Consider the following 23440-nt stretch of genomic DNA (forward strand, 5'->3'; position numbering starts at 1 on the left):
GGCGCGGGGGACGTAACGGCGCGTTGGTTGTGTTGGTTGTCTGCGGTGATGTGGCGGAGTTGTGTTGCAGCGGTGTGTTGATGCGGGTGTGTTGCGGCGGTGTGTTGGTGCGGGTGTGTGTTGGTGCGGGTGTGTTGCGGCGGTGTGTTGGTGCGGGTGTGTTGCGGTGGTGTGTTGGTGCGGGTGTGTTGCGGCGGTGTGTTGCGGTAGTTGTGTTGCGGCAGTGTGCTGGTGCGGGTGTGTTGCGGCGGTGTGCTGATGCGGGTGTGTTACGGCGGTGTGTTGGTGCGGGTGTGTGTTGCGGTGGTGTGCTGGTGCGTGTGTGTGTTGCGGCGGTGTGTTGGTGCGGGTGTGTGTTGCGGCGGTGTGTTGGTGCGGGTGTGTGCTGCGGTGTGTTGGTGCGGGTGTGTTGCGGTGGTTGTGTTGTGGCGGTGTGTTGGTGCGGGTGTATTGCGGTGGTTGTGTTGCGGCGGTGTGTTGGTGCGGGTGTGTTGCGGCGTTGTGTTGGTGCGGGTGTGTGTTGCGGTGGTTGTGTTGCGGCGGTGTGTTGGTGCGGGTGTGTTGCGGTGGTTGTGTTGCGGCGGTGTGTTGGTGCGGGTGTGTTGCGGTGGTTGTGTTGCGGCGGTGTGTTGGTGCGGGTGTGTTGCGGCGGTGTGCGGGTGCGGGTGTGTGTTACGGTGGTTGTGTTGCAGCGGTGTGTGTTGCGGGTGTGTGTTGCGGCGGTGTTTTGGTGCGTGTGTGTTGCGGTGGTGTGTTGCGGCGGTGTGTTGCGGCGCTGTGGTGGTGCGGTGTGTTGCGGGTGTGTGTTGCGGCGGTGTGCTGGTGTGGTGTGTTGCGGCGGTGTGTTGGTGCGGGTGTGTTGCGGCGATGTGCTGGTGTGGGTGTGTAGAGGCGGTGTGTTGGTGCGGGTGTGTTGCGGCGGTGTGTTTGGTGCGGGTGTGTTGCGGCGGTGTGTTGGTGCGGGTGTGTGTTGCGGTGGTGTGTTGCGGCGGTGTGTTGCGGCGCTGTGTTGGTGCGGGTGTGTGTTGCGGTGGTGTGTTGCAGTGGTGTGTTGCGGCGGTGTGTTGGTGCGGGTGTGTGTTGCGGTGGTGTGTTGCGGCGGTGGCGTTGGTGCGGGTGTGTGTTGAGGTGGTATGTTGCGGCGGTGGTGAGTTGTGGTGTGTTGCGGGGCGTGAAGAGGAAAACTTTGCATCTATCGTGTGTGTTGTCCCTCCTCCCTCATGCATGTGTAAAAATGTGTTGCTCCTTCCTGCTCTCTTGATCACGCTACACACACAAACACACACACACACACACACACACACACACACACACACACTAACTAACTAACTAACTAACTATGTACAAATTTTAAGGTCGTATGTACAGTATAATCATCAGTGTGTTAATAATAAAAAGAGTGGACGAGGGAAAGGTTATGAAAGAGAAAAAAGTGAGAACGATAAAAACGGAGAACGAGAAAAAAAGTGTTTGACAAATAAAAGGTTAATGATAAGTAGAGAATAAGCGAAAAGAAATGTGTGGAAACAGATAAATGACTGAACAGAAGCTTAATTAAGGGAAAAAATACTGTGAAAGGTAAGATATGCAAAACAATGAATAAAGAAGAAAACTTAGTGATTCATGAAAAGGTTGATGAGAAAAAGATGGACAGTGAAACAGGTGACAGTGATAGAAAAGACTGATTGAAAAAGAGACAAATGAGGAAAAAGGTGAACGAGAAAAACAATCTGAAAAACGGATGAGAAATATTGGAAGGGAAAAATAAGACTCGCAAATATAAACGAGAATACCAATATAGTAAAAAAAAAAAAAAAAGAGGGAATAAAAGTGGAAACTCTAGAAGGGAAGAATGTGCGGGGATGAAATTTAAGTGCAAATGTGATCAATTATTCTCTGTTTTGTGAAAATACGATAAAGATGGAAAGAGTGCACAAAAAAAAAGAATACTGAAACTCATAAAAATGGAGGATGTGAGTATCAGAAAAACGTAAACATCGAATGAGTAAAAAATGAAGAAGTTACCGAGAATGACTCCCGTAAGGTTGAAATAAAACTGAAGAAAGGAAAAAGATGAAAAGACTGAGAAAAAAATATTGAAAATATATGGAATGACTGAAAATTCTAAAAAAAGGGAACTTCAGAAAAGGCGTGATCATTAATTGTCAGGACAACGTGTGAAATTCAATGAGAAAAAAAAAAATATCCTTGAAGAAAATGTGCTCATATGTAATTCAACTGTTATTGTGACCAATGATTCTTAACTTTGTGGTAATGAGATAAAGATGAACAATGTCATGAACGATTGAAAGTTATGAAATGAGAATCTCTAAAGAAATTGGCAATGTTAGGACTGACTCAACTTCGAAACTTCGACGGATGAAAATATGCAAAAAAAAAACTAAAAAACAGGAAACTTACGCAAAAGGAAAGTGAAAAGCATATATGAAGACATTTCAAAGAAATTAAAAGAAGAAATATATAAAACTCTCCAGGGGAAAAATATGCAGATATTGAATTGGGCTTAATAATTTGTAAAAAGTCAAGTGCTTTGTATATTAATCGTCGACGCTGTGATCCATTAGAGAGTAAAACCAAAACGGCGAGATAATAATAAAAGAAAATTACCAAATGGATGAGTTACCGTTAGCAAATATTCATTTTCTATTAATTAAGTGATTTCTGTGGGAGGGAAAATATCGAAGAAAATTAGCTGGTTGCTCTCTCTCTCTCTCTCTCTCTCTCTCTCTCTCTCTCTCTCTCTCTCTCGTGACCTGAATACACATAGGCTACACACAATATCGTTTTAAAATATGCATCCTTCCTCCTTGTCTCCTCCTCCTCCTCGTGCTACTCGTGCTCCCCTCCTCTACCAACTCAGCCCAACCTCAACCCAACTCAACCAACTCAAGAACTAGAAATAACGGTTTACCCATTCAGTCGAGTCGATGTAACACAGACATTGGAAGGAGTTTCTTTTCAAACCGAGTCATCCGCCACTGGAACAATCTTCCCTCGGAAGTAGTAAATGCGAATACCATCAACTCCTTCAAATATAGAATCGACCGTCATTTCGCTGCGTCGGGAGTAAACTGAATAACGAGGGGCTTTCATCTGCTCCTCAATATCGAGGTGCTTTCATCTGCTCACCAAGCCCCAAGTGGCGGTCGAGCAGATTAAATCACCCAAGCGGGCGACCTCGTAATGAGCCAATAGACTTTCTGTTGCCTGCATTTCCATGTTTCCTCCCCCTCCTCCTACACCCGCTCCCCGAAAATACCATTCTCTCCTTCCCTCTCCTCATGTTTCTACTTTTCTACATACTGACTCTTCTTCCTCCCTCTTCCCTTTGTCTACGTCTCTATCTTCCTCTCCTTTTTCTCCGTCACTCCGTCCCTACTTCTTCTCTTTTTGTCTTTCCTCCTCTTCTTCCTCCTCTTGTTCCTCTTTGAAACTGTGGTGTTCAAGGACTCTCAATGCCATGGAAAGAGGAACCGTCGGAAGAAAAAAGAAAACCAAAAAAGACGGACAGAAAAGGAAGAGGGAGAGGAGGAGGAGGAGGAGGAGGAGGAGGGAGGGTGGTAGAGGGAATGGGGCGAAGGAAAAAGGCAGTGAAGAGAAAGCTGGAGAGATGGAGAGAGAGAAGAGGGGTAGATGTAGAGGAGTAGAAGGGAGGAGAAACTGGAGAAAAGTTGGAGGAAGTGAGGAGAGGGTGAAGAAACAAAACTGAGGAGAGAGAATAAAAAAAAAAGAGAAAGATAAGGGAGGAATGAAGGTAGGGAAAAGTAGGGGAAGAATGGAGCAAAAGGAGAGAGAGAGAGAGAGAGAGAGAGAGAGAGAGAGAGAGAGAGAGAGAGAGAGAGAGAGAGAGAGAGAGAGAGAGAGAGAGAGAGAGAGAGAGAGAGAGAGAGAGAGAGAGAGAGAGAGAGATGCCTTTATTTTCTTTAAAAAATATTAAATTAATGAAAACCATGTAAATAGGAAAGAAGGAAAGAAAGGAACGAGAGAATGAGAAATAAGTGGAGGTAAAGTAAGAGAAAGAAATGAGATATAATGAAGCTGGCAGGGAGGAGCGGATGGGAGGAAAAGTAGTATCGGGAGATGAAGAATGAAGAGAAAATGAAGGAAGGACGAAGCAGCTAACATGAAAAAGGCGAAACGAAAAAAAATGAGAGGGAAGAGAACAAGAACATGAAAATAAAATTGAAGGGAAGATGGAGGAGTGAAAAAGAAGGAATAACCAAAGTGAAAAGAAGGAAAAAACGGGAAGAAATGAAAAAGAGGACAAGAATACAGACTGATAAAAAATTAGATTAAACTCGAAAGAAAAACAAACTAATTAGGAAAAGAACTGGAGTGTGAAAACAAAACAATTAAGTTAGTGAGAAGGTATTAGGAAAAAAGAAAAACTACAGAAAATACAAAACACAGAAGAGTGAGAAGAGAATGGAATAACAATGATACAAATAAAAGCCAAAACCGTGAACAGATATACACAGAGAAAAGAAGGGCAACGGCGACAAAAAGATGAACAAGGCAAAATGTGAAGAAAAAATGAGGAAGAAGAAGAGGAGGAAGATGAGGAGGGAAAAGACAGTAAGGAGATGGATTAAGGAAGGTAAAGGATCACAAAAGGAGCGAGATATTGAGGAAAAGCTAACCAATAGAATATAAAGAAAGTTAGGAAAAGAAAAAGATATATGGTAAAGGAGTAACACGCACAAAGGAATTCAGAAAATAAAGGAAAGAAGAAGGGTTACAGAGAAAACGAAAAGAGCGTGTGAAAGAAATCCTGAAATACCTGCGAATCCCTGAGGAAAAGATCAATGGTGTGGAAGCGGAGGAGGGGAAAGAAGAGAAAGGAGAGGAGGTCAAGGAGGGGAATCGGAAAGGAGGTGGAAGAAGAGTGAAAGAGACGCGTAAAAAAAAACGATATGGAGATACTGGAAAAGGAAGAGGCAAAGAAGAAGAGGAAGATAAGAGGAGAAGGAAGAGGAGGAGGTGGAGGAGGTGGAGGAATAAGATTAAAGAGACAAAATTTAATATCACATGAGGAGAGGAATGTGTTAGTATGTGAATATGTGTGTGTGTGTGTGTGTGTGTGTGTGTGTGTCGCGTCTCACTTCCCTGATTGATGAACAGTGCTTATTTTGTGTGTGTGTGTGTGTGTGTGTGTGTGTGTGTGTGTGTGTGTGTGTCGCGTCTCACTTCCCTGATTGATGAACAGTGCTTTTTTTGTGTGTGTGTGTGTGTGTGAGAGAGAGAGAGAGAGAGAGAGAGAGAGGTTTGAAATATTAAAAATAATCGAATCTGCAAAACTGAATTGAAACAAATGGAAATGTTACGCTCGTGAACATGATTCTTCGAACGATTTCGTTCTTTTTTCGCACACGATTTGTTAAACTAATTCTCTCTCTCTCTCTCTCTCTCTCTCTCTCTCTCTCTCTCTCTCTCTGTTAAAAGCGCTCAAGGGGAGGAAAAGAAAGCGGAAGAGTAAAGGAGAGAAGGAACATGCCAAGAAGAAAAGGAAGAGCGGTGACGAACACTGAAGCGAGGCAAATAAAGAATATTCACGCAACTTGAAGGGAAAGGTGAAGGAGTGAAGAGAAAATGATTAAGAAAATAAGAGGAAAGAGAAACAACAATAAGAAAGAAATATTGAAAGGTGTCAAATAAATGAAAAAAAAATATGAAAGCAACTCAAAATGAATAATAGATTTAAAAAGTCAGAAAGCTTAGGAAAAAAGAAAGTAATGGCCGGAACGAAAAATGGAAACGTGTCAGTCGAACAAAAGAACAGACATGTGAACAACTCAACATGGAAACTTAATTAGAAGAGTGAAAGTCAGAAACACTAAGAGGAAAAAGAGGAAAAAATGATAAGAATGAAATTAGAAAAGAGTCAATAAGTGTATGAATAATTAAACAAAGAAACGGAATAATGAAATATAAATAAATATATAAAAGATGAACACACACAAAAAAATGTAAGGGAGATGTGAAAACGAGGGAATATTTTCAGGTCCAGCGTCATTACATACTCGTTTTGTTATAATTATGTGTTCTCCATATTTGTTAGGCTAGTGTCACACATTCACGATCTTGACTCGACGTTAGAAAATGTCACGCTGCCAGACGTACGTTAAAATCATCGTAAATAGATCCCCTAAAATGTCGATCATTGCCGACGTCGAAACGACGTTGTCGAGACGTTGCTGAGATGGACATCCAACGGTGATGGTTTACTGCCGACGGTGGCAGATGTCGGGAAGGGCGCTGAGTGTTTAGAAATTTCCAAAAGTGTCGGCGTGTGACCTGACGTCGGGAGGCGTCGAGAGTCAAGATCGTGAATGTGTGACACTTGCCTTGGTTGTCTTTGGTGCATGTGTTCCTCATAACAGATTATACCACACAGTGTTTGGCTGGTGTGTGTTGAGGCTTTGTTCCCTTTTTCCTTACTATGCAAGGAAGAGAAGTTGCTGCTCACCCTCAGCATCAATTCTGTTGATCAAATGCAAGAGGAATACAGAGGTGATTTTTAGGAAACCATTTCCCGGTGCTGCTCTGAAGTCATGACCATTTTCACTTCATTTCAAAGTGCTGCCTTTGGCCCCTTATCTGGTGTTCACTGCGTAATGGTTTGCTTTCCAGGAACAGCTGCATTGCATGTTTAAACAGGAAGATGGGATGATTAACAAAATTAAAGTACATAAGATTAATGGAAACTTTTGGATAACTTTCAAGAGCGTTTATAATTCGGGATATATATATATATATATATATATATATATATATATATATATATATATATATATATATATATATATATATATATATATATATATATATATATATATATAAGCCTGAATAGGTTATAGTATATGTGTATTGTTTTAGGGCCCTACACTGTGTGTGGAGGAAATTATCAACGGCATCCCGAGTAACGACACCAGCACCCAGCCGGTGGCCACACAAGCTGAACTCAATAAGCTGTCAGCTGCTCTTAGATGCCACCCCGGATGCCGGCCTGGTGCACCCCCTTGTACTCCTCCTGGAGAGGGCAGACAAGTGAGTGTGGGCTGAGTGCTGTAACCAGAGGACAGGGTTCAGGATGTCTATTTATTCTCTTTATAAATTAAACTTTCAAGAGAGGAATATCAAATCTTCTCAAACTGAAACTGATCACTCTTTTGACATGTATTAAGGCCATAGGAGCAACAGTTGTGTTCACTTATTCATTTGTTTCGCTCTTTAGCTGCCTCCTTTAGTTTATAAGTAAACTGAATTACAAAATGGTTTGTACAAATTGGCGACCATTACTGTTACGTGTAGGATTACTTCACGACGAACGTGTGGAGATGTGTGGCTGCCAAGCGCCCTGCCGCAGCCCCGCCCTACACGTTCTATACTGTTCTTTCTGACCCATTCATAAGTAATAGCAAGGTTAAGCATTCTGTGGCATCCAGCCCTGAGTTGTATCGTTCCTGCTGTGAGGGTCTCGCGTTGAAAAACGTGAAGGGGAACATGAAGTCTGAAGATGAAGAGAAAGCGGTAGAAAAGGGTGTCGCTTCTTGATTGAATCTTCCTACTTTGTTTTTATGTTGTATGAACAAATTATTAGTTTGAAGTTTGTTCCTGCATGTAATCCACGGTGTTTGCCTCCCCAACAGACTCGGGCGCTGTCGTGTTGTTCGTCAAGCTGCTCCGCTCGCCGCACACCAACGTAACATGCAGAGCAAGCCGTGTGGGCGCCGGGAAACACTGCTGGCGATGGCCCCAAACTCAGAGACTTCGTCATTAAGGCTGGCATTGTACAACCTCTTTTGAAACTCATTAGACCAGACACAGAGGTAAGTTCATGAGGATGATTTCTTACATTTTATAATGGGATGCTCTACCATTCAGTGATGTATTCTTTCTTCACTTCAAAACTCAAGCACAAAGTGGAACAGTAAACTAATGTTTATAAGAGAAAGAAAAAAAAGAATAAACTGTCTTCAGTATCTTCATTCCAGTAGCATCAGAGCTTCATAATGAATGTATTGCTGAGTGTAGATACACAGGTCTTTGTTGAGCAGGCATGAAAAGGCGGCACCAGGTGGAAGGCCACAGCCACAGACGGCAGGCCAGTGCTGGTACACAATACGGTGATGGAGGCAGTGATAGTGAACGCGGTTATAACTTGTTGGCTGTTGGAATATGTTTGACGGATGGGTACTTTGAATTACGAGGAACTAATAAAGTAATGTAAAGGCTAGAGTTCAATTCTCAGGTCTGAGGACATGTATCTTAACATAAACTCCTTAGTCATTCATTCATTATTGTCTTAGAAGACACAATAAAACCCAGTGAGGTGATGCCCCACTCGGACCGCTTCCTGCATGCATCAGTTATTTGTGTGTCATACCAGTGGGGGTATTGTAGGTTAACATGGCTCGTTAATATTCACCCAGCAAAGGGTTTAAATGTGTTCATCTTCTCAGACTGCCGAGATCAACGAGGTGGACCGCCTGGACCAGATGACTGAGGAGTGCGGCGGACTGGACAAGACCGAGGACTGCAGCACCACGACAACGAGGCCGTGTACGAGAAGGCCCTGGATGGATATCATCGAGAAGTGTTCCGGCGAGGAGGAGGGCCCCGAGGTGAGCAGCCCCACCAGTGGCCAGGTGTACGACTACTCTGCCGTGAACAACGTGCCTGAGGGTGGATTCTCTTTCTAGGACTTCAGTGTGCGTGTCTGGCAAGGGAGGAGCAGCAGCAGGCAGGGTGTGTGTTCCACGGCGGAATAATGTGATAATGTATCTAACCGTCAATCTCACTTGTCTAAGTGACCTCTGCAGCATGTTTTACTGGGCCTTCAGTGGACCCGCTGGTGCCTCAATGTTTTACTGGGCCTTCAGCGGACCCGCTGGTGCCTCAGTGTTTTACTGGGCCTTCAGTGGACCCGCTGGTGCCTCAATGTTTTACTGGGCCTTCAGCGGACCCGCTGGTGCCTCAGTGTTTTCCTGGGCCTTCAGTGGACCCGCTGGTGCCTCAATGTTTTACTGGGCCTTCAGTGGACCCGCTGGTGCCTCAGTGTTTTACTGGGCCTTCAGTGGACCCGCTGGTGCCTCAGTGTTTTACTGGGCCTTCAGTGGACCCGCTGGTGCCTCAATGTTTTACTGGGCCTTGAGTGGACCCTCTGGTGCCTCAATGTTTTACTGGGCCTTCAGTGGACCTGCTGGTGCCTCAATGTTTTACTGGGCCTTCAGTGGACCCGCTGGTGCCTCTGTGTGTCTTTCAAAATTGTTTGCTTGATAGGCTGAAGCTTGAGGAATTCTGTGGATTACTTTTCATATCAGGTAATGGCTTTTTACCTGTTTTTTTTATTCATCCAATAAATTTATCTTTATAAACTGCCTAATGCATTTGACGCAACTGATATTTTGTAATAAGGGACCAAATAAACTCGTGCCAGATGATGAAACATTTGATCATCCAGCACAGTGTATCCTTCTCAACCTGTCAAAGATATTTTCCTACATCAATAAAGTCAAAATAGGTTGTCTTGGTGCAAATTATCCTACAAATGTTATAAAAGTCTCTCACGCCTTTCATAGATTTTTTCATGATAGGTTAGCTAAGGGCACTTGTGAAGTACTGTGGGTTATTAACTATACAGAGTAGTGTTGAGGGTTGGGTTTACTTTCCTTCGAGTTTTCATTCACACGTAGTCACGTACAGACACCCTGGCAGGCCTGGACGCTCAAGACTGCGTAGTGTAACTGGCCACTCAACACTGACATGTCCTGCTTCCCTGACTAAGACCGTGACTGGTTACATAGACATCATTGTTACAATCTCATATATATATATATATATATATATATATATATATATATATATATATATATATATATATATATATATATATATATATATATATATATATATATACAGTAAAGTAGCCAAATCCATCTGGCACCGCTACCCGCGCTTTTTTTTTTTTTACAAATAGAAATACGATAATGTTCGCAATTTCTTTTATTTATTTTGTACGTTTATATTTATTTTATTATTATTATTATTATTATTATTATTATTATTATTAGTAGTAGTAGTAGTAGTAGTAGTAGTAGTAGTAGTAGTAGTCGTAGTAGTAGTACGTATTAGCAGTAGTAACAGTAATAGTAGTAGTAGTAGTAGTATTGTTATTATTATTATCATTATATTTAGTAGGCTAGTAGTAGTGTTCACAGGAATGATACCCCCCAGATCTCAGTGAATCTTTGAAAAGGCACAATTTAGGTTCTAAAAGGGGGGGGGGGGACGCCCCCCACGCCCCCCGCCTGGATCCGCCACTAGCTGAAAGGAATTTGTGCTGTTCCTGTTTGGCACGACGCTGTGTATAGATGCTGCCGCTAAATCTCTGGTTGACTGAGTTCCCATTGATAATTATGCTCTCCACCCTTGACCTTGCCACACTGCTCAGTGCTTGGGGGAACTTTGTCTCTACCTCCTCTCCACCATCCCACTGACAGCAAGTTGGCCCTGGACAACCCTCCTGTTTCCTCGCAGTACCTCCCTCCCTCCTATCTAGGGGTGGGCAGGTACCGTTAATTTGAGTACCGGTAATACCGGTACTAAAAACTCCATTCCTGGTAATACCGATCCGTTACCCGTACCTGCAAGGTACCGGTACTGGTATCTTAGGTGCTAAAGGTACTTTACCGGTACCTTAGCGGTATTAACGGTTGGTACCTTAGCGGTACTAACGATACCGGTAACTAGTTCCGGAACTTAGTACCTGTTTCGCTAGTGCCGCTAAGGAGTCGGTGCTGCTTTGGTTTCGGAATCGCTACTGCAGCCAGGAGTACGCACTCGGCATCTCTTGTCGCCTGAAGAGGACGGCTGCTCATCGTGTGGTTCACGCCGGAGTCAGTATGTGTCAGGAGAGCGGAGCTGCCTTGGTTCGCTGCCCTACACCCTCGACGTGTCTTCACCCCGACGCTAAGTAGCCTTCCTCTCTCATCCCAGCGCCGCCAAATTAGCCTTAGTTAGGTTAGAGCTTAGTGCTGCAGCGTGCTTGGTGTGTGAGTGGGCTTCTGCTGTGTGGTGCGAGTGTTTTAGATTTCCTGTAATAAAGTGTACCGAGGTGTGCACGTGTCTGCTGCCCCATGTGAACTCCTGAGCCCTGGAGGTCCTTCACGCGGGTGTGGGCGCTGCCACCCCCACGAGAGGTCTTCAAGAAGTACCCTCAAGGTGAGGTAAGTCTTCATGAAAAAAAAACTGCCCCAACATACATCTTCGTCAAAAATTTTGTTAGTGCTGCAACAGGTTAATTATTCACTCTCATACCATGCCCACTGCTGCTTTGGGTGAGTCGGGGTTGCTGGAATGGCTGGCTGGGCTCTATTGAACTCCATCCCTTTCATGATCCTTCGGCGAACAGTCACCTTGCAAGGGGACACTGCAATAATACTCTGCTGTTTTTCTATTACCTGTATCGCTACTTATATAGGTCCCCCTCTGGATCCTCTCTTCTGCTTCTTTACACACTTTGCTTTTCAATGGCGCTATAGTATTTATAGTGAGTCAATCTTGTCTTGCCGCCTCCCGACGGGGCTCGCGCCAACCCCCCGGGGCTCTTTTTTTCTTCCAGACATCTTTCTCGTATTGCTTCTTAGCTCTTTTGTCTCTTCTAATTTGGTGTCGCAGTTTATTACGTTCTTCCGTAATCTCTGAGGCTCTGTACGTAGCTCAATAGTCTTCTGGCGAGAGTAGGCTATGGTTTCTTCAGTTTCTTACTGATAATGTCCATATCTGTTGGATAAAAAGTCCCGTAGTTCATTATATACATTTTTTTCAATTTGTCCCCTGGCCAGAGTGAATAATTATTTTTTAATAGGAAAGATCAAACAGATTTTTGTTTTAAATGAAAGGTGGGTTGGAGAGGCAGTGCACATTGAATGTAATGTACGAAAACTTTGTGAAAATGTGATGAAGATTGATTTATAGTAATATGTCTCTAAAATCAATTGAAGAAAACGAAACAGTCAGGTTGAGAGTGTTGCCATTTCAATGGTTCTTACAGAAGATCTGGGCCAGCCGGAAAATTTCGCTACACCGGAAAATTTCGCTGCACCGGCGGAATCTTGGAGGAAGAATACATGGAGTGGCCCTCAGCGGGCGCCGCTCTTCACTGTGAGGTGAAGCATGGGGGGTAGGGGTGAGCGGAGCTTAGCCGGTGGCCTTGAGCCAGTAAGTCCACTCAAAACATTCTCCCTCCCAGATCGTCGGAGTAAATGAGCTTGTCTGCCTTATTTCTTCCACATATCATATGGTTTTACTTATTCAACTGCTGCAGTATATGCACTAAGGATGTATGTACAGGTTTTCATAGAAAAAAACACCAGCATTTCCTTGTCTTTATTCCGTAGAAGCTGATCGAGATGAAATGTTCTACACCCGCCTTGATCCCTCACACTTCCTCTGTATAGTATTCAATATACATTGACCATGGCCTTACTTTTAATGTAGAAGGATGTACAGCCTTCTATGTAGAGCGTCTCAGATGTGATCAAAATTCACTAATGTACAAATAACTACTAGGGAGCTCTTAAGCCAAAATGAATTTCATTTTGTATACAAAATTTAATGTGTCACAATTTAACGAATAAAATATCTATCTATCTATTTATCTATCTATCTATCTATCTACGAGAAAACAGAAGGAAGTATTGGGGCAGGAAGGAGAAAAACCTACCCATGCCCAAATAATAGTATATATTTGACTTGACGTCAACCAACCGTGTTACACAATCATGCATGTCATTGTTAGAGGTATATTAATCAGTAGATGGAGAAAATGCAACATACAGGTCAGGCACCAGTTACTGAGAGGGGTTTTGGTTCCATGTTTTTAGGGAGAAAAATGGTTGTGGAGTGGTGGAGATGTCTTGATCACCAGGGATGAAAAAAACGACTAACAAGAGTGGAACAAATGACACAAGATAACTCCTTTAGGAGAGAGAGAGAGAGAGAGAGAGAGAGAGATAGATAGAGAGAGAGAGAGAGAGAGAGATTAAAAATGAGAGGGAATGACAATGAGAATGAGAATGTGAGAGAGGTAATGATAATGATAATGAGAAAGAGAGAAAGAACGACAATGAGAGAGAGAATGAGAATGAGAAAGAGAATGAGAGAGATAATGAGAATTAGAGAAAAATAAGAATGAGAGAGAATGAGAATGAGAGAATGAGGGAGACTCGTTATGAGAGAGAGGTAATGAGAATGAGAGAATGTGAGAGGAAGAATGAGAAAGGAAGAATGTGAGAGAGAGAGAGAGAGAGAGAGAGAGAGAGAGAGAGAGAGAGAGAGAGAGAGAGAGAATGAGATATTTAAAATGAGGGGGAATGATAATGAGAATGAGAGAGAGGTAAAAAGAATGATAATAATGAGAGAGAGAGAGAGAATGAGAATGAGAGAGAATGAGAATGAGAAAGGGAGATAATGAGAATTAGATAATAAGAATGAGAGAGAATGAGAATGTAAGAATGAGAGAATGAGAATTAACGTTGTCAGGCAAATGAGTGCCCGCGGGTTGAATCAACTCGGTAACTTGCCCAGGTTTAACTCTTATTTTACATGTTTTGAAAAAAAAAACTGAGTGTTCATTGTACTTCTGATAGTACCCAAAGACCTCTACATTCCAGTAATGTGACCTGTTTGTGTGTAAAGGCCATGGGATTCGCATTCTTTTGTGTCGCTCTTTTTCAAACTCAGTTTTCTCGCCTCCTATATAATGTTTCACCACAAATATCATTTAGTCTTACCGATGAAAAGGTATGCTGCCATCCCCGCCTCTGTGGGCGCAACTAAAGGTAAAGCAAGCCGGCATGAAGGCAAAATGTTGAGGTGTGTGGGTGTCGCTCGTCAACTGGGCAGCGTGTTTCCGAACTGCCTATTCAAAAGTCTACCCCGCTCTCCCAGGCCCAAAGCTCCTCCCCCACGTGATGACGTCATGATTGACGGCATGAACCTCGTCAATCACAGTGCTACTACAGTCTCTCTCTATATATATATATATATATATATATATATATATATATATATATATATATATATATATATATATATATATATATATATATATATATATATATATATATATATATATATATATATATATATATATATATATATATATATATATATATATATATATATATATATATATATATATATATATATATATATATATATATATATATATATATATATATATATATATATATATATATATATTATTAGACAACTTATTTAACTTTATAGATGTAGGAAAATATCTTTGACAGGTTGAGAAGGATACATTGTGCTGGATGATCAAATTTTTCATCATCTGGCACGAATTTATTTGGTCCCTTATTACAAAATAACATTTGAGTCAAATGCATTAGGCAGTTTATAAAGATAAATTTATTGGATGAATAAAAAGAGGTAAAAAAGCCATTACCTGATATGAAACGTAATCCACAGAATTCCTCAAGCTTCAGCCTATCAAGCAAACAATTTTAAAACACACACAGAGGCACCAGTGGGTCCACTGAAGGCCCTGTAAAACATTGAGGCACCAGCGGGTCCACTGAAGGCCCAGTAAAGCACTGAGGCACCAGCGGGTCCACTGAAGGCCCTGTAAAACATTGAGGCACCAGCGGGTCCACTGAAGGCCCTGTAAAACATTGAGGCACCAGTGGGTCCACTGAAGGCCCAGTAAAACACTGAGGCACCAGCGGGTCCACTGAAGGCCCTGTAAAACATTGAGGCACCAGTGGGTCCACTGAAGGCCCAGTAAAACACTGAGGCACCAGCGGGTCCACTGAATGCCCAGTAAAACATAGAGGCACCAGCGGGTCCACTGAAGGCCCAGTAAAACATTGAGGCACCAGCGGGTCCACTGAAGGCCCAGTAAAACATTGAGGCACCAGCGGGTCCACTGAAGGCCCAGTAAAACATTGAGGCACCAGCGGGTCCACTGAAGGCCCAGTAAAACATTGAGGCAACACCAGGTCCACTGAAGGCCCAGAAAAACATTGAGGCACCAAAGGGTCCACTGAAGGCCCAGTAAAACATTGAGGCACCAGTGGGTCCACTGAAGGCCCAGTAAAACATTGAGGCACCAGCGGGTCCACTGAAGGCCCAGTAAAACATTGAGGCACCAGCGGGTCCACTGAAGGCCCAGTAAAACATTGAGGCACCAGCGGGTCCACTGAAGGCCCAGTAAAACATTGAGGCACCAGCGGGTCCACTGAAGGCCCAGTAAAACATTGAGGCACCAGCAGGTCCACTGAAGGCCCAGTAAAACATTGAGGCACCAGCGGGTCCACTGAAGGCCCAGTAAAACATTGAGGCACCAGCAGGTCCACTGAAGGCCCAGTAAAACATTGAGGCACCAGCGGGTCCACTGAAGGACCAGTAAAACACTGAGGCGCCAGCAGGTCCACTGAAGGCCCAGTAAAACATTGAGGCACCAGCGGGTCCACTGAAGGCCCAGTAAAACATTGAGGCACCAGCGGGTCCACTGAAGGCCCAGTAAAACATTGAGGCACCAGCGGTTCCACTGAAGGCACTGTAAAACATGCTGCAGAGGTCACTTAGACAAGTGAGATTGACGGTTAGATACATTATCACGTTATTCCGCCGTGGAACACACACCCTGCCTGCTGCTGCTCCTCCCTTGCCAGACACACACACTGAAGTCCTAGAAAGAGAATCCACCCTCAGGCACGTTGTTCACGGCAGAGTAGTCGTACGCCTGGCCACTGGTGGTGCTGCTCACCTCGGGCCCCGCCTCCTCGCCGGAACACTTCTCGATGATATCCATCCAGGGCCTTTTCGTACACGGCCTCGTTGTCGTGGTGCTGCAGTGCTCAGTCTTGTCCAGTCTGCCGCACTCCTCAGTCATCTGGCCCAGGCGGTCCACCTCGTTGATCTCTTCAGTCTGAAAAGATGAACACATTTATAACCCTTTGCTGGGTGAATATTAACGAGCCATGTTAACCTACAATACCCCCACTGGTATGACACACAAATAACTGATGCATGCAGGAAGCGGTCCGAGTGGGGCATCACCTCACTGGGTTTTATTGTGTCTTCTAAGACAATAATGAATGAATGACTAAGGAGTTTATGTTAAGATACATGTCCTCAGACCTGAGAATTGAACTCTAGCCTTTACATTACTTTATTAGTTCCTCGTAATTCAAAGTACCCATCCGTCAAACATATTCCAACAGCCAACAAGTTATAACCCTGTTCACTACCACTGCCTCCATCACCGTATTGTGTAACAGCACTGGCCTGCCGTCTGTGGCTGTGGCCTTCCACCTGGTGCCGCCTTTTCATGCCTGCTCAACAAAGACCTGTGTATCTACACTCAGCAATACATTCATTATGAAGCTCTGATGCTACAGGAATGAAGATACTGAAGTCAGTTTATTCTGATGATCATTTTTTTTCTTTCTCTTATAAGTATTAGTTTACTGTTCCACTTTGTGCTTGTGTTTTGAAATGAAGAAAGAATACATCACTGAATGGTAGAGCATACATTATTAAATGTAAGAAAACATCCTCATGAACTTACCTCTGTGTCTGGTCTAATGAGTTCCAGAAGAGGTTGTACAATGCCAGCCTTAATGACGAAGTCTCTGAGTTTGAGCCCGTCGCCAGCAGTGTTTCCAGCGCCCACACGGCTTGCTCTGCATGCCACGTTGGTGTGCGGCGAGCGGAGCAGCTTGACGAACGACACGACAGCACCCGAGTCTGTTGGGGAGGCAAACACCGTGGATTACATGGAGGAACAAACTTCAAACTAATCATTTGTTCATACAACATAAAAACAAAGCAGGAAGATTCAATCAAGAAGCGACACCCTTTCTATCTCCTTCTCTTCATCTTAAGACTTCATGTTCCTTTCCACGTTTTTCAACGCGAGACCCTCACAGCAAGAACGATACAACCAGGCTGGGGCTGGATGCCATAGAATGCTTAACCTTGGTATCATTTCTGAATGGATCAGAAGGAACAGTATAGAACGTGCAGGGCGGGGCTGCGGCAGGGCGCTTGTCAGCCATCAGATGACGCGCATCTCCACACCTTCGTTGTGAAGTAATCCTCCAGGTAACTAACGGTCGCCAATTCGTATCTAGAACATTTTCCTTACTTCACATTGGCACAAGAGTAAGTCATTTTGCTTATAAACTAAATGATGCAGCTAACGAGCGAAACAAATTAATAACTGAGCACAACTGCTGCTCCTATGGACATAATACATGTCAAAAGAATGATCAGTTTCAGTTTTTTTTTTTACGTCTTTGCCTATTGCGCCGGTAGGCTTCTTCCCGGTGGATCCTGATGGTCGGTCAAAGGCTTCTTCCCCGTGGGTCCTGATGGTCGGCCCAGCCCGTTCTGGCGCAGGAGAGTGTTTATAGTGGCGCCATCTTGCATTGGCTCATGCTGCCCTCCAGGAGCTCATCTTTAATTCTAGAATCTAGAGTCCGGGTTGATAGGTGGTCTTCTGGACAGCATGTGGGTAGTTTTAAGCCACTCGGCGGAGGCTGAAAATCCCAGCTTGGTGGCACCTGTCGGGGATTGAACTCGCGTCCTCCTGAACGCGGGGCCATCTCGCTATCCGTTCAGCCACCGCCTTGATATTCCTCTCTTGAAAGTTTCATTTATAAAGAGGATAAATAGACATCCTGAACCCTGGCCTCTGGTTACAGCACTCAGCCCACACTCACTTGTCTGCCCTCTCCAGGAGGCGTACAAGGGGGTGCACAAGGCCGGCATCCGGGGTGGCATCTAGGGGCGGGCTGAGAGCATCTTGCGTGCAGCTTGTGTGGCCACCGGCTGGGTGCTGCTGTCGTTACTCGGGATGCCGTTGATAATTTCCTCCACACACGGTGGGGCCCTAAAACAGTACACATATATTATAACCTATTCAGGCTTATAATTTCACAACCCCCTAGAAGTTTAGGCAACATATCTATATCAATCTCTCTCTCTCTCTCTCTCTCTCTCTCTCTCTCTCTCTCTCTCTCTCTCTCTCTCTCTCTCTCTCTCTCTCTCTCTCTCTCTCTCTCTCTCTCTCTCTCTCTCTCTTCCTGTCACTTATTTCTCAGCTCTATGTTTTTAATTCCTTGCCTACTTGATTATTTTTTTCTCATCACTATTTCACTAGTTTTTTCCCTCCTTTTTTTGTACCCGTGGTTCTTTCTCTATCTTTTCTTCCTTGTTACTACGTATTTTTTATGTTTGTTTTTTTCATTCCTTTCAAGCCTTGTGTTTCCTGTCCTCTCTCCTTTTCCCTCATTCTTCTCTTTCTTTTTCTTCCTGACCCGTATTTTTTGCTTCGCCTTTCCTTCCTTCCCTTACTTTTCATCTTTTCATTTTCATTCCTTTGAATTATTTTTCCTTTCCTCTTCTCTTCCGTCCCTTCTTTTCTTTCCCATCTCTTCGTTTAACAACATTCCTTTCTTCACCTCTCACTACCTTCACACGTCTCTTTACTTCCCACCTTCTCGTCCTATATATTTTCTTCCTCATTTATCTTTCTCTTCCCCCACTGTTCTTAATCCTTTCCTTTCCCCTTGTTCATCTCTAAGGCTTCTGTGAGGTCATGCCCATCCTTTCATCATGCCCTCTCATCTCCCCCTCTTTTTTTTTACCTATTTTGACTTATCTTTTCTTCGTGATATTCCCCCCGTGATTGATTTTTCGAGAATGTTGATACTGGAAGCCACTGGTAGCTAGCTACATCCTCTTACTTAAATTTCTCCTCTTCCTCCTCCTCCTCCTCCTCCCTCATTTCCCGTCTGTGTATATATATATATATATATATATATATATATATATATATATATATATATATATATATATATATATATATATATATATATATATATATATATATATATATATATATTTATTTTTTTTTATTTTTTTTTTTTTTTTTTACACCAGAGGAGTCAGTTCAAGGGCATAAAAAAGGAAACAAATGTGAAAAAAAAGCCTGCTACTCACTGCTCCTAAAAAGAGTTAGAAGTGGCCGAAAGAGGGGTGAATTTCGGGAGGAGAGGTGCCCTGATACTTTCCTCTTGAAAGAGTTCAGGTCGTAGGCAGGAAGAAATATAAGTGAAGGAAGATTGTTCCAGAGTTTACCAGCGTGAAGGATGAAAGAGTGAAGATGCTGGTTAACTCTTGCGTAAGGGATATGGACAGTAAAGGGATGAGCTTGAGTAGAAAGTCGTGTGGCGATGCTGCGGAAGGGGTAGACCTTGCCTTCCCTTCGTCTCTCCCGCAGACCTTCGTTCCAAAAATGCTAGTGACTATAGGTACGCACCGTCCTTCCCCTCGATCTTCGTCGCTAATCCTTCGTGACTCTTGGTACGGGCCTGGGACTCCACTCTCTCTCATCCTCTTAGCCCTCAGTCATCCATATACATTCATCCCATTCTAACACACACACACACACACACACACACACACACACACACACACACACACACACACACACACACACACATAATTCAATTCAATTCAATTGTTTATTGACCACAAAATCACAACAGTACATACAACTCATTAAAACGATCTTAATAACGACCACGGCAAAGAATATATGACTTGGAAAATATGCGACTTATTTGTAGTCCAACACAGAATATCTTAGTATTATAAAAGTAGTGTAGCTCCTGAATTTAAAACAAAAACGTATCCTTAATTTGCAATTATATTAGCACGTTAATATTAAGACTCAAACAAAAGCGCATTTTTCAATAAAACACAAACAACCAACATAAAACTATTTCCACGAATCCTGTGCCCATACCAGTAAATTACAAACGTTCCATAAACAAATAAAATTGACTGAACTACATCTTAACTACAAAGTCATAAAACTCATAAAACTCTAAAACAAAAGAGAAATAAAAGGTAAAACACATGAACACTAAAAGAAATATCAAACGAAAAAGTGAAGCACATAAACAATAAAAGAAATATCGGTCGAAAAAGTAAAATATAAAAACACTAAAAGAAATATCAAACGAAAAAGTGAAGCACATAAACAATAAAAGAAATATCGGTCGAAAAAATAAAATATATAAACACTAAAAGAAATGTCAAACGAAAAAGTAAAGCACATAAACAATAAAAGAAATATCGGTCGAAAAAGTAAAATATATAAACACTAAAAGAAATGTCAAACGAAAAAGTAAAATACATGAGCACTAAAAAAATACCAAACGGGTAAGAATCGATAAGAACTCATGCAAAACTATGAAGTTACCAAACATTAAAAGAAAACATACTGTCTGCATGAGATGTAGCATACCTATGTAAAACGTGACAGCAGTAAACACTATCTTAGGTACGACAAACTGATCACGCGTGTCCATCAGCTGCTTCAAGATGTGAACACGTACTGAGCACGGATATCATCAGTGAGGGGACAAGATTCTAATACATGTAGTTCTGTCTGTACGCTCCCGCAAGGACACAGGCGCTCTTCCACGGGTAGGCGTCCACTACAGCGCCTGTTCAATTTTCCACACTCAATTGCCAGTTTATATCCGCTCAGTCTAAACTGGCTGTATGCAATTCTATAATGTTCACAGACATTATTACCCCTCAAGTAACATACACTGATAGTCAGGTTAGGGTTGAGCAGCCGGTATGTAACACGCCTCGAGGACGTGGATTCACAAATGGAACGTTTCACGTAGCTAAGTCCTACTTCATAATCATTTAATGTTATCTGTGATCAGGCCTCGTACATGTCGCAGTGTTCGTAGCAAGAACTAACTTTACTGCTGCACCCACGGATCATCCATCATATGTTGGCGTTCCTCCACAAGCTTTGAAAATTTTCTTTGTTTACTAATAACTAAATACATGAGTGGTGGTAAGCCAAGTTCAACGTAACAAATATCCGTACAGGTTGTCATACGAACGCCGAGCAGTTGTTTTACAGCCCAGTTGTATAATTTCTCTATCGGTTTCAGGTCCCCGTTGAGCCATGACTCGCATCCATACAGCACTGGTGACATTAGGGCAGCATTAAATACCTTAAATTTTACTTGACATGGGACGTCCCTATTTAAAAAGAAAGACACAAATTTAAGTATGTGACACATCTTTGTTTCAGCGTGCGCAGCTAAAGCTGACGATAATGACCCGTCTGAAATGAAAAGGCTGCCCAGATACGTGTGTCTATCACACCACTCTACTGCAATATGTTCAATAATAAACGGAACCCTCTCCTCTGGCAAATAATTCAAGGCACAAAATTTAGTTTTCACATTATTGACACACATTCCATGGCCCTTAGAGTACTCATTTAATTAACAGCGTCAACTTTCTCTGCATCCCCTGTCTCGTTGTTGATAAAAGGACTGTATTGTCCATTAATTAGGGTAGGCGGTGGCCGAAGTGATAGCGTACTGGACCCACATTCGCCGCGTGATGGACGACGCGGGTTCGAATCCTCACGCTACCACTCGGATTTTTCAGTCACCGCCGAGTGGCTTAAAACTACCCACATGCTGTCCTGAAGACCACCCATCAACCCGGACTCTAGAGGAAGCCGTCCAAGCGAATCAAGAACGAGTTCCGGGGGGCAGCATGAGCCAATGCAAGATGGCGCCACTATAAACACTCGCCTGCGCCAGAACGGGCTGGGCCGACCATCAGGCCCCACCTGGAAGAAGCCTTGGGCCGACCATCAGGCCCCACCGGGAAGATGCCTACCGGCGCAATAGGCAACAACGTTAAAAAAAATAAATAATAAAATAATACTAAGGTGTGCAGCCATGCGAGAAACCCGTCCACATCACACCATTCCTAATCAGAGCAATAAGGTCATTTACAAAGATAATGAATAACAAGCACGACGTTGTAACGTAGAAACGCCATTATATTTTAGTATTATGATTTAACTAAGCAATGGAAGAAATTATTTATTTAATCGCAAACTTCAATAGCAATGCTTATTATTCGATGGAAAGCGACCAACGTGCCCCAGGTGTCAATGTAACCATGTCGACAAAACCATCGGGCATTGTGGGTAAAACAAAGGCGCATCGGTGACGTCACGCCGAGCCCAGAGTGCTGTGGAAAGTGCCGGAGTGAGGATGTGTCCGTGTGCCGTGCGTGTTGGGGTCCCGGCGGGTGTCTCGCTTGTGTGCAAGGCGGGCGGCGGCGTGCTGAGGCGAGGCGAGCCAAGGATCAGGTGAGAAACGGTGTGGTTGTTCTTGCAGGAAGGGACGCGGCGTATAGACAATGACTGAGAGCAGGATGGAGTGAGTGCCCTGCTGCCTGAAGCCTTGTCCTGCCAGTTTGCTCCTTCCCGTGCGACTATTCTTGATTATTACAGTGATTGTGAGGCTTGTCCATGTTGCCTGGGGAGTGAATTGAAGGTATTTAAAGGCGTATAATTAGTAATATTTGAGGGAGGTTGTTCCGTGTTGTGATTGGCTGCCGGCCGTGACGTCATCGGTGCCTGGCCGGTGATGTTGACGCCCGCGGCGGTGGTCAGAGTGTGAGTCGCGCTCTGCAACAGCCCCGACGAGACGGACGGGGCGGCGTGCGTGTGTGTAGCATGAACAGTCATGAGCAGTCTGACACAGTGCTGAGGAATGAGTGTGAAGGAACCGGGGAGCGTGAGTGTGAGGGAGTGATGAGGAGAGAATCGTCGTACCTCAGGCTGCTGGGAGGGAAGGAGGGAAGGGGAAGGGAGGAGAGGAGGGTCTTAGGGTCAGCAAGACAAGCCGCAGCAAGTCTCGATAGTGTGTTAATTTTACGTAATGCATCATTTATTATACTAAGGTTGTGTATGTAGCTTATACTTGGTGTTGTCCATGCTTAGCTCGTCCATAAGGCTTCCGGTAATGATGGAACGAGCGATATATCGTGAGCTCGTCATGGTCCCGCATTGGTGTTTCGAGCCGAGTGTCGTTCCGTGCGGGTCCAAATGAGGCTGCCCGGCGCGTAGTCTCTCATCACCACACAAATCCTAACCAAAGCTGTTGAAACTCTTACATTCTTCACCTAACGCAATCTTTGAAATACAGCTTTTATTTGTTTCAATATTTTAGTCCAACATGTATTACAGTAGACACTCTCTCTCTCTCTCTCTCTCTCTCTCTCTCTCTCTCTCTCTCTCTCTCTCTCTCTCTCTCTCTCTCTCTCTCTCTCTCTCTCTCTCTCTCTCTCTCTCTCTCTCTCTCTCTCTCTCTCTCTCTCGTGGTTTTCGTTTCTTTTACTTCTGACACCTGTATTCCCGTCTTATTCCTGAGGGCATTCCAGGATTCCACCTAAATATGCCTAACCATTCACCAGGTATTGTAGGTGCTCTGTATTACGCCATCAAACAAGGGACTATATTAAGAGGTTGTTACAC

At 43.6% G+C, this 23440-nt stretch overlaps 1 long non-coding RNA gene across 1 annotated transcript; it reads left to right on the forward strand.

Moving 5' to 3' along the window:
* The first annotated feature begins 6999 nt into the window (after window positions 1–6999).
* LOC126991497 (uncharacterized) lies at window positions 7000–9170 on the forward strand. Its single transcript, XR_007745589.1, has 3 exons — window positions 7000–7068; window positions 7671–7850; window positions 8484–9170. It is a non-coding gene; the product is annotated as an uncharacterized LOC126991497 (long non-coding RNA).
* The last annotated feature ends 14270 nt before the right edge of the window (window positions 9171–23440 follow it).

The sequence above is a fragment of the Eriocheir sinensis genome, unplaced genomic scaffold (genome assembly GCF_024679095.1).
Source record: "Eriocheir sinensis breed Jianghai 21 unplaced genomic scaffold, ASM2467909v1 Scaffold29, whole genome shotgun sequence".
Classification (NCBI taxonomy): Eukaryota; Metazoa; Arthropoda; class Malacostraca; order Decapoda; family Varunidae; genus Eriocheir; species Eriocheir sinensis.